Source organism: Triticum dicoccoides, chromosome 2B (assembly GCF_002162155.2).
Source record: "Triticum dicoccoides isolate Atlit2015 ecotype Zavitan chromosome 2B, WEW_v2.0, whole genome shotgun sequence".
Classification (NCBI taxonomy): domain Eukaryota; kingdom Viridiplantae; phylum Streptophyta; class Magnoliopsida; order Poales; family Poaceae; genus Triticum; species Triticum dicoccoides.
Genome location: NC_041383.1, coordinates 61,595,389 through 61,604,057, shown reverse-complemented (window position 1 = coordinate 61,604,057; position 8,669 = coordinate 61,595,389). Strand labels below are relative to the sequence as shown.

General features: G+C 43.4%; 1 long non-coding RNA gene across 1 annotated transcript; it reads right to left on the bottom strand.

The window, feature by feature from the left end:
* Positions 1-7,582: 7,582 nt before the first annotated feature.
* Positions 7,583-7,837, bottom strand: LOC119367120. Its single transcript, XR_005176211.1, has 2 exons — positions 7,755-7,837; positions 7,583-7,664 (listed from the first exon to the last, which is right to left on the bottom strand). It is a non-coding gene; the product is annotated as an uncharacterized LOC119367120 (long non-coding RNA).
* Between the last annotated feature and the right edge of the window lie 832 nt (positions 7,838-8,669).

Here is an 8,669-nt window from a genome sequence, read left to right as displayed (position 1 = left end):
GCATCCACGCCTGTGGGCTAAGGCAACTGAATAATTGCTATCCATATCCTTGAAAAATGTAAAAAGAGCGAAAATTTTAAATTCTAAATCTTTTCTTGGTACACTCAACTGAACAGTTCTCCCTTGGGTTGATAGGGTGGACCCAAGACTTATTGCCAGTCGCTTCTTCTTTCCCATGTTTGATCTCTCTTCTCTGGCACGCTTTCGGCAGGCCCCCCACTCGTGGCGTCTAGCACGTAGAGCATCTAAGACAGTATCACTATAGTGCAAGGCGTCTTCACTGCATTTCTCGCAGGTTCGTCTCTTGAACACCTATGATGGAGCACCGGAAAATCTATTGCTATGCACCACCCCCTCTGATGATCAACTCATAAATCAGAAAGATACATACCTATAACAATTACATATATTAAAGTTCAGAAAAGAATTGGGTCAAGCACAGTTTTTATTAATTCTATCTGTAAATAAATTACGTATTGCAGGCAGCGATTAGCACCCTGAACACACGGCTCTAGTTCACCAGCCCCCATCTACTTCTCTATCGCGCACTTTCCCGCAGGTCCTTCACTCATCGTGTCTAACACGTAGAGCATCTAGAGCAGTACCGTGATAGTGCAAGGTGTGCTGATGCAGTGACCACTCACCTGACGGACCGACACCTTTTCGACACTGCTTGCAGATTCGCCTCCTGAACACCGACGACCGAGCACCGAAAAATCTATTACTACGCACCGTTCTGACCCGATTTGTTTTTTTCCTGAGAGCAGTTCAGATGTTCAAATGATCTAAAAATTGGAGCGACCTCACGCATTAAAATGTCTACCACACAAAAAATGATTTTTTTTTTGAATTTTCCTAGTATCATTTTATTTTTTTCTGATTAGGTGCAGATGAGTCTCGGCCCCAAAACACCGCACTCGCCAACTGCTAGATAGCATCATAGCAAGTTCCTCGTAAACATCTTGTGCACTCTACATCTTTCTAGTTGTGTATATATAATCATAAAGACACCACTATCAAGATACTTTCTATGCCATACACTCTACAAATACATACTAAGATATTTAAGGATATGAATATACAAATGCATCTTTAAAGCAATGTCACCGGTTAATCCAAGTAAACATGTATTCTGTCGCTTCTTTTTTTCTAGCATTTAAGTGGATTTGATTTTAATATGTTTCAATATGTCCGTTCTAGAAAAAAACTTTTATCACTAAAGCAATTTGAAATTTACCACGATATAATATCTATGGTCGTGATTTGGGCAAATACTTACAAATAAGTATTAAAGCTTAGTACAAACAACTATAGCAATCACACATAATAAATTTTAGAAAAGAAAGGGGTCAGGCACAAGTCTTCTTAATCTATTTGGCAAAATATTTACAAATAAGTATTAAAGCTTAGAATAAACAGCTATAGCAATCCCACATAATAAAGTTCAGAAAAGAAACGGGTCAGACACAAGTCTTCTTAATCTTGACTGTAAGTAAGTTTCGCATTGCAATGGACGATGAACTTCTTCACCAGGCCTTATCTACTTCTCCCTCGCGCCCTTTCCCGTAAGTCTCCCACTTGTGACGTGCAGCGCGTAGGGCATCTAGGGCAGTACCGTGGTAGTGTGGGTGGCGTGTAGCGCGTAGGGCATCTAGGCAGTACCATGGTAGTGTGGGGCGTGCTCGCTACCAGTGTAGCGAGCACTCACCTCACGGACCAGCACCTTTTCGGCACTGCTCGCATACTCGTCTCCTGAACACCAGGAATCGAGCGGCGAGCAGTGCTGGTGAACTTCGCCCATCGTACACCGAGTTCGAGCTATAAAAATAACCATGGGCTCTCTTCTTTTTCTCTATCTCCACAACGTGCCCCATTCCTTCTCCATAATTTTCACCTTTCTTTCTTCCTCCGGTGGCAAAAAATTGAGAGGATGCCCCCAATGGAGGGTGTGATCTCAGAGTTGATCATAATTCTCATGGCTGGGATGCTAGCAGCATTGCTTGGCTTCTCGATGCTTCTGTGTGCAATGATCCTAGATGATCGCCATGACGCTGCTGCCCGAGCGGTGGCTCTCCGAGGCAGTGTTGCCCGAGCAGTGGCTCTCCGAGGCAGTGGTGCCCTTGCCACTGGAGAGAGATATGCTTCGTAGTTCTCTACTTAAGCTACCTAGAAGATATCAAGATATCATATTGCTCGCTTTCATTTTTTCGCATTTCACCATTGGAGGGAGATATGCTTGGTAGTGTTCTACCTGAGCTACCAAGGAGATATCATGTTGCTATCCTTCATTTCTTTTTTTATTCCTTCTGTAGGTGGCCGCATCTTGCCGGTTTCATGGCTTTTCTTATCTGTGCTTGTTGACCTTGCCACATGTTAAAGGTAATCTGCAATATATATTTGTTGTTGTTTTCCCTGGCGATTATAGACTTTATTGGACACCAGATTATGACTTGGTGTTTCACAAGTTGTACATGGCTAAAGGCTGCACATGTTTTTTTTCAACGGCAGGAAAAATAAAATGAAATTGAACTGCACAGATAATAAATAAACACAAAATCAAACAAATAAGACGGAACACACATGACCTTAGTTAATACACCACAGCAAACATACATGACATAAAAGTACAAAGACAGATAATTTTACACATGGGAAACTACGAAATACGACCTGATCTCCTCAATGCAACGATAACGTCTAAGCAATCTTGTTCCATCATCGATTTTAATTTCGGCAAGCTTCATATTGTTAACACCCTATTCCATCTTTGCTTGCTCACCTGCCGCTTCCCCGTCCATCCGCTTGGACATCTCTAACCATTGAGCGTTATCCTCCAAGATGGCATTAGCAATCGCCTCTTCCACTAAACAGGAACCATAAAATGTAAATTTTTCAATAAAAAAGTGTACACGTAGAACAAAATTAGCAGAGGGGCGTCGACGATATACAGGAAACCCCATCTCATCCACCATCGTCTCACTGTTAAAAGACTTTGGAAATCGCTTTGAGAAAGTGCCATCTTTCATACAAGGGCACTTGTCATCCAACATACCACATGGGCCGTGAACCATGAATTCATCCACGAGTGTATATCCCAAAGGGTCAACCACGAATTGTTGGCAGCGCGTTTAAAGGTGTTCTTACCTGAAATCATCAGCGAAACCCAAAGCGCTTTTGTGTCGGGGAGGATTATTACAGACAACGTTATCGTTGCTTACGAGTGTCTACATACTATGAAGAAGAGAAAGAAAGGTAAACATGGTACTTGTGCAGTAAAATTAGATATGCATAAGGCATATGATCGTGTGGAGTGGGTATTCTTGCAAGCTATGTTGGAAAAACTTGGGTTTGCCCTGCAATGGATCCAACTTGTCATGGCTTGTGTCACATCAGTAGAGTACAAGGTGAGGTTCAATTCAAATGAAACACTCCCACTCAAACCCTCAAGAGGTCTACGACAGGGGGATCCTCTATCTCCATACTTATTCCTTCTCTGTGCGGAAGGCCTGTCAGCATTGATTGAACACGAAGAAACTCAGGGGAGGTTACTAGGCGTCCAGGTGTGTAGGGAGTCACCAAAAATCTCTCACCTTTTGTTTGCGGACGATTCTTTGATTTTGATGCGGGCAGACTCTGATAACGCCACGTCCCTAAAGAGTATATTGGATGACTATTGTGCAGCGTCGGGGCAACTAGTTAGTCTTGCAAAATCTTCAAATTTTTTTAGTCCCAATACAGAGGTGGAAGTGAAAGCAGAGGTATGCCAAATTCTTGATATAATGATAGAGGCCTTGGCTGACAAATATTTGGGTTTACCCTCTATGATTGGGGTTGACCGCACGGATTGCTTTCTGCATCTAATAGAGAGAATTCAGAAGATGGTGAATGGGTGGAAGGAGAGAACTTTGTCGTTTGGCGGTAAGGAGGTTCTTCTCAAAGCGGTGGCTCAAGCTATCCCGACTTATGCGATGAGTGTGTTTAAATTCCCGAAAAAAATCTGTAAGGGGATCAATGATGCAATGTCGCAGTATTGGTGGGGTGATGATGAAAACCAAAGAAGAATGCATTGGTTTGCATGGTGGAAGATGTGTATCCCGAAGGAGAAAGGTGGTATGGGGTTTCGAGATATCCATTGCTTTAACTTGGCAATGCTTGCCAAGCAATGCTGGAGGTTAATTGAAAATTATGACTCACTATGTGCTAAGGTACTTCGTCCAAGATACTACCCTACTGGTGACATTCTTAATAGCACACTAAAGAAAGGATCTTCTTTTGTTTGGCAGAGCATCTTTGCTGGGATCCAAACTTTTAAGAAGGGACACATTTGGAGAGTTGGTGATGGCCTCAAGATAAACATATGGGAGGACTGTTGGATTCCTAATAGCCCGTCCAGGAGAGTCATTACAATCCGAGGTAATCAGGTTTTAACATCCGTTAATGACCTCATTGATCCTATATCTGGTACTTGGGATGAACAGCTGGTCTGTGATAATTTTTGGCATATTGATGCTGAAGGAATTCTATGAATCCCTTTACCGCAGTATGAAATGGAAGATTATGTTGCATGGCAGTTTACAAAGACGGGTAGTTTCAGTGTTAGATCTGCTTATTATGCTGAGTGGGAGGATCAGTACGGAGCAAAAATTGGCTCTAATGGAGGACAATCAAGTAGCCTGAACCATCCTGTGTGGAAGAAAATCTGGAGACTTAAGATGCCATGCAAGGTCAAAATATTTATTTGGAGATGCCTTCATAATTCTATCCCTTTCCGGAGCACGTTAGCAAATCGCCACATCCCTATAAATGATGAATGCCCATGGTGTCAAGGTGCAGCCGAAGATGTAAGACATGCTATGTTTACATGCAGCAGAGCGAAGATGATATGGAGGGAACTCGGTCTTATTGAAATAATAGATGAGGCAGTTTTGGTGGACCGATCGGGCGCTGCAATCCTTGAGTTCCTGCTTTGTGATACTAAATTTCAGAAAACATATGATGGAGTAGTGGATACTCCAGAGATTGTTGCGGCTACATGCTGGTACGTATGGTGGCAAAGGAGAGAGATGGTGAGGGGGGAACAAGTTCAGTCTCCACCCCGAACTGATCTATCTTTGCTGGCTCAAACTCTAAATTTTGTGCGTGCATCTAAACAAACCAGACAAGTACCTCGCTTGAATGAATGGAGGAAGCCAATGTCAGATTTTCAAGCTTTGAATGTGGATGCATCTTTTTGTGTGGAAGATGGCCTAGGTGCTTGTGGAGCTGTAGTGAGGGATCACAATGGTGGATTCATTGGAGCTTGTACAACACCGATGGAGCATGTCCCTGATGTGGTCTCCGCAGAGGCTGAGACAATGGGACAAGGTCTACTATTTTTGCAAAGCCTAGGATGCATCAAGGTCCTTATACAATCTGATAACGTTATTGTGGTGGACGCGTTAAAGAATAATGAAGGCCATTCATTGGTTGCTGCTCCAATTCTTAATGATTGTCGAGTGTTACTGAAAGAATTCGGGAAGGTCTACTTACATTTCTGTAATAGAGAGTCTAATTGTGTTGCGCATGAGCTAGCTAGTTTTGGGAGAGGTAATCCACCGACTGTGTGGGCAGATAACCCCCCAAATTTTCTGTTGAAGTTTTTAGCGGATGATGTAAGTGTTATCTAAATTAATAAAGCTAGCCATGAAGCTTCCCCTAAAAAAAACTCAGCACACACCAGATTATCTATAAAAGCAGGCGAAGGATCCTTCGTACTCTCTTTAAGCCAGATAAGAGTATGAGTATGAGGAAGCCCTCCCTTTTGAAATTCCACCACATACAAATCCGAAAATTGTATAACCAAAATAATAATAATTAAATTCAAAGAAGGAGACCACAATGGTACAGTAGGGAAAATAAATAATAACTCACAAGCTTGAATAGCTCCAAATGCTGATCCATCCTTTACATCTTCTAAAAATTCTTCAAATTTTATATTGAAAACACGTGTAACAATGTCAGGACGATCAACGTGAGTCTGACCACCTTCATATGCGAGAGCATCAACAACTTCTTGCCACTTTGGATTGCATGTAAAAGTGACAAAAAGATCGGGAGCACCATATTCGCGACAAATAGCCATACCATCATGGTAATTAAGCACCATGTACCGAGGACCACCCATAAAACTCGAATGTAATATAAACTGAATCCCCAAATTCTCACCAGTTGATCCACCCTGTCTGACAACATCAGTAATACCTTGATACGTCTCAGAACGTAAATCATCTTGTTGCTGAAAGTGAAAGTCCAAACGATTTGCTTCCACACAAGAATAAGAATTCACACCTATCTGCTGGCTCAAACGACCACAGCAGGTATAAGGATTTGGCTCCCCCCGTCTATAATGGAAGTAATAATTATAGTATTCCATCATAGATACTTGCCCTCGTGAAGAACGACCACGTAAACGTCCACCAATATTACAATGCCCATCTCCATGAGACCCACCAGTAGCAATATACTTGATACCAAGATGAAATCCTTTGTCACCAAAGGGAAATAACAGAGAATATTGTAGGGGCATAAGACTCGAATTCAACAAAGAGATATGCTGAAGAAAACCAAAGCGAGTTTCAGCAATAACATCAAATCTTTTACATTCAGGCGTGTAATCGCCGACAATAAGAGCAGCCACCTCACATGAAGCAGGACCAGAAAAACGGTTACCATGACCACCGCCTTCATCACCCATAAAATGTATAGCCACCCTAGGAGCAGAAGGAGAACACAGATTTGCCCTAGCCATTCTAAACTTATGCACCAATTTATGATGCCTATTTAACATAGCAATAAGAGAGGCCACAATGCCTGGATCAGGATCAAGCGTTTCAGCTCCTTGACGATCAAAGGCACTAATTCTCAACTGCACTTCATCAGCAGAGTCCACCATATAAAGCTGAGCATACTTTGGTGCACTATTCCCCGAAGGAAGAAGAGGAACAATACGATGATAAACGACCCCATTCATCTTGAAAACATACGGACCCCGCCAACATTAATACTCTGATCAACCCGAGCGCCAAGAGATGTGAAGCAAAACATAGAATTGTAATGCCTAATTAAACGCATGAAACGGCTAGAGATAGGACCTCCATAAAACTTAATCAAATCCTTAAGAGGAGATGGCCAATCGGGAAATGAAGGCAACGACACCTTGCCTCCCTTGCAACAGCCAGTATACACTGGAAGGCGACCACCACCAGTAGCATAACTCTTACAGCCCTCCAAAAACCAAAATGAAGCATGGCACGCCGGGCAAACATACTCAGGACCACCATAATAGGAGCGAACACGTGAAACGCCTGGCAGAAATAACAAAAACAGCAAGGAGTAAGGGAAAACAAACAAACAAAGAATCTAAAGAGCAGAATATAAAACTTAACTACCTTTAAGAAGTAATATATTTTCCTTAGCAAATGGCGGTTCCATAGCAAGAACTACAACACAAGAGGGACTTTCAATCTTAAACCGATCAGGAGCAAAGCAGTTAAAAGCCGTAAACATAACAAACAAAATCAAGAAACACACACCTCTTTTTTTACCAGTGTAATAATCTTGAAGAATCCTTCGCTTCCGACGATTCCAAACAGCATCAACACGACTAACAACAGGTGTAGGAAGAACTACACAAAGTAAACATGGAAAATTATTAAGCAAGCAAACACATCGAAGCACATAAACAGTTGTAAGGAGTACAAAATAAATAAACATACCAGAAGGAGTCGGTCCACGCGAGGAACCAGACAACCAACCAGCAGCAAAATACGGACGATACAAAACTTCCACATCAGATGCAGCTCTAACAGCAAGAAGACAAGGATCAACCGGTTCTTCAAGTACAGGCCGAACATTCCTTCCAACTGCAAAAGTCAATCAATCAGCAATATTTTTCTGAAAACAATACAAAAGGAGTTCAAAAAAGAAAGCACCCACCAGACGATGAATCTACAGGACGCTTCCCACGACAGATATCTTGCCGTGTCTGGCGTTGCCGCCGCGCCTCATCAGCACTCGAATCTGAAAACACACAGCCATGTAAAAACAACCAAATTTTGTACCAAAATCACACATAGCTAATAACAACCTAAAATGAGCAATACTCACGAGTGAATACGCTGGGAAGCATGAGCACCGGAACGAACCATAATAGAGACGAAACGAATAGGAAGGACTCAGCAGGGACACAAACGAAGACTCGCCTCCCTCCCAACCATGCACAAAATCTCACGCGTGGCGAGGAGGCTTCGATTCTGATCTACATGACGAAGAGAGATGCGGCCAGGGTGGAAGGAAATGCAGCTTCGTGCGAGAATTCTCTGTGTGCGCTAGCACCTCGGCCACGCCAAGAGGAAACAGAGGGCCTAGCGCTGGGGGCTGCCCGGTGACCAGGCTGGGGAGGATGGGGCTGTCCTGGCGCTAGAGGCTGCCCGGCGACCAGACTGGGGAGGATAGGACGCAGCGCCACGCTACCATCTCGGCCTCGCTGGAGGGAAACGGAGGGCCTGGCGCTAGGGGCTGGCCAGCGACCAAGCCGGGGAGGATAGGGCGCAGCGGCGCGCCACCATCTCGACCTCGGTGGAGGGAAACGAAAGGGCCGGCGCTAGGGGCTGTCGGCAACCAGGTTGGAG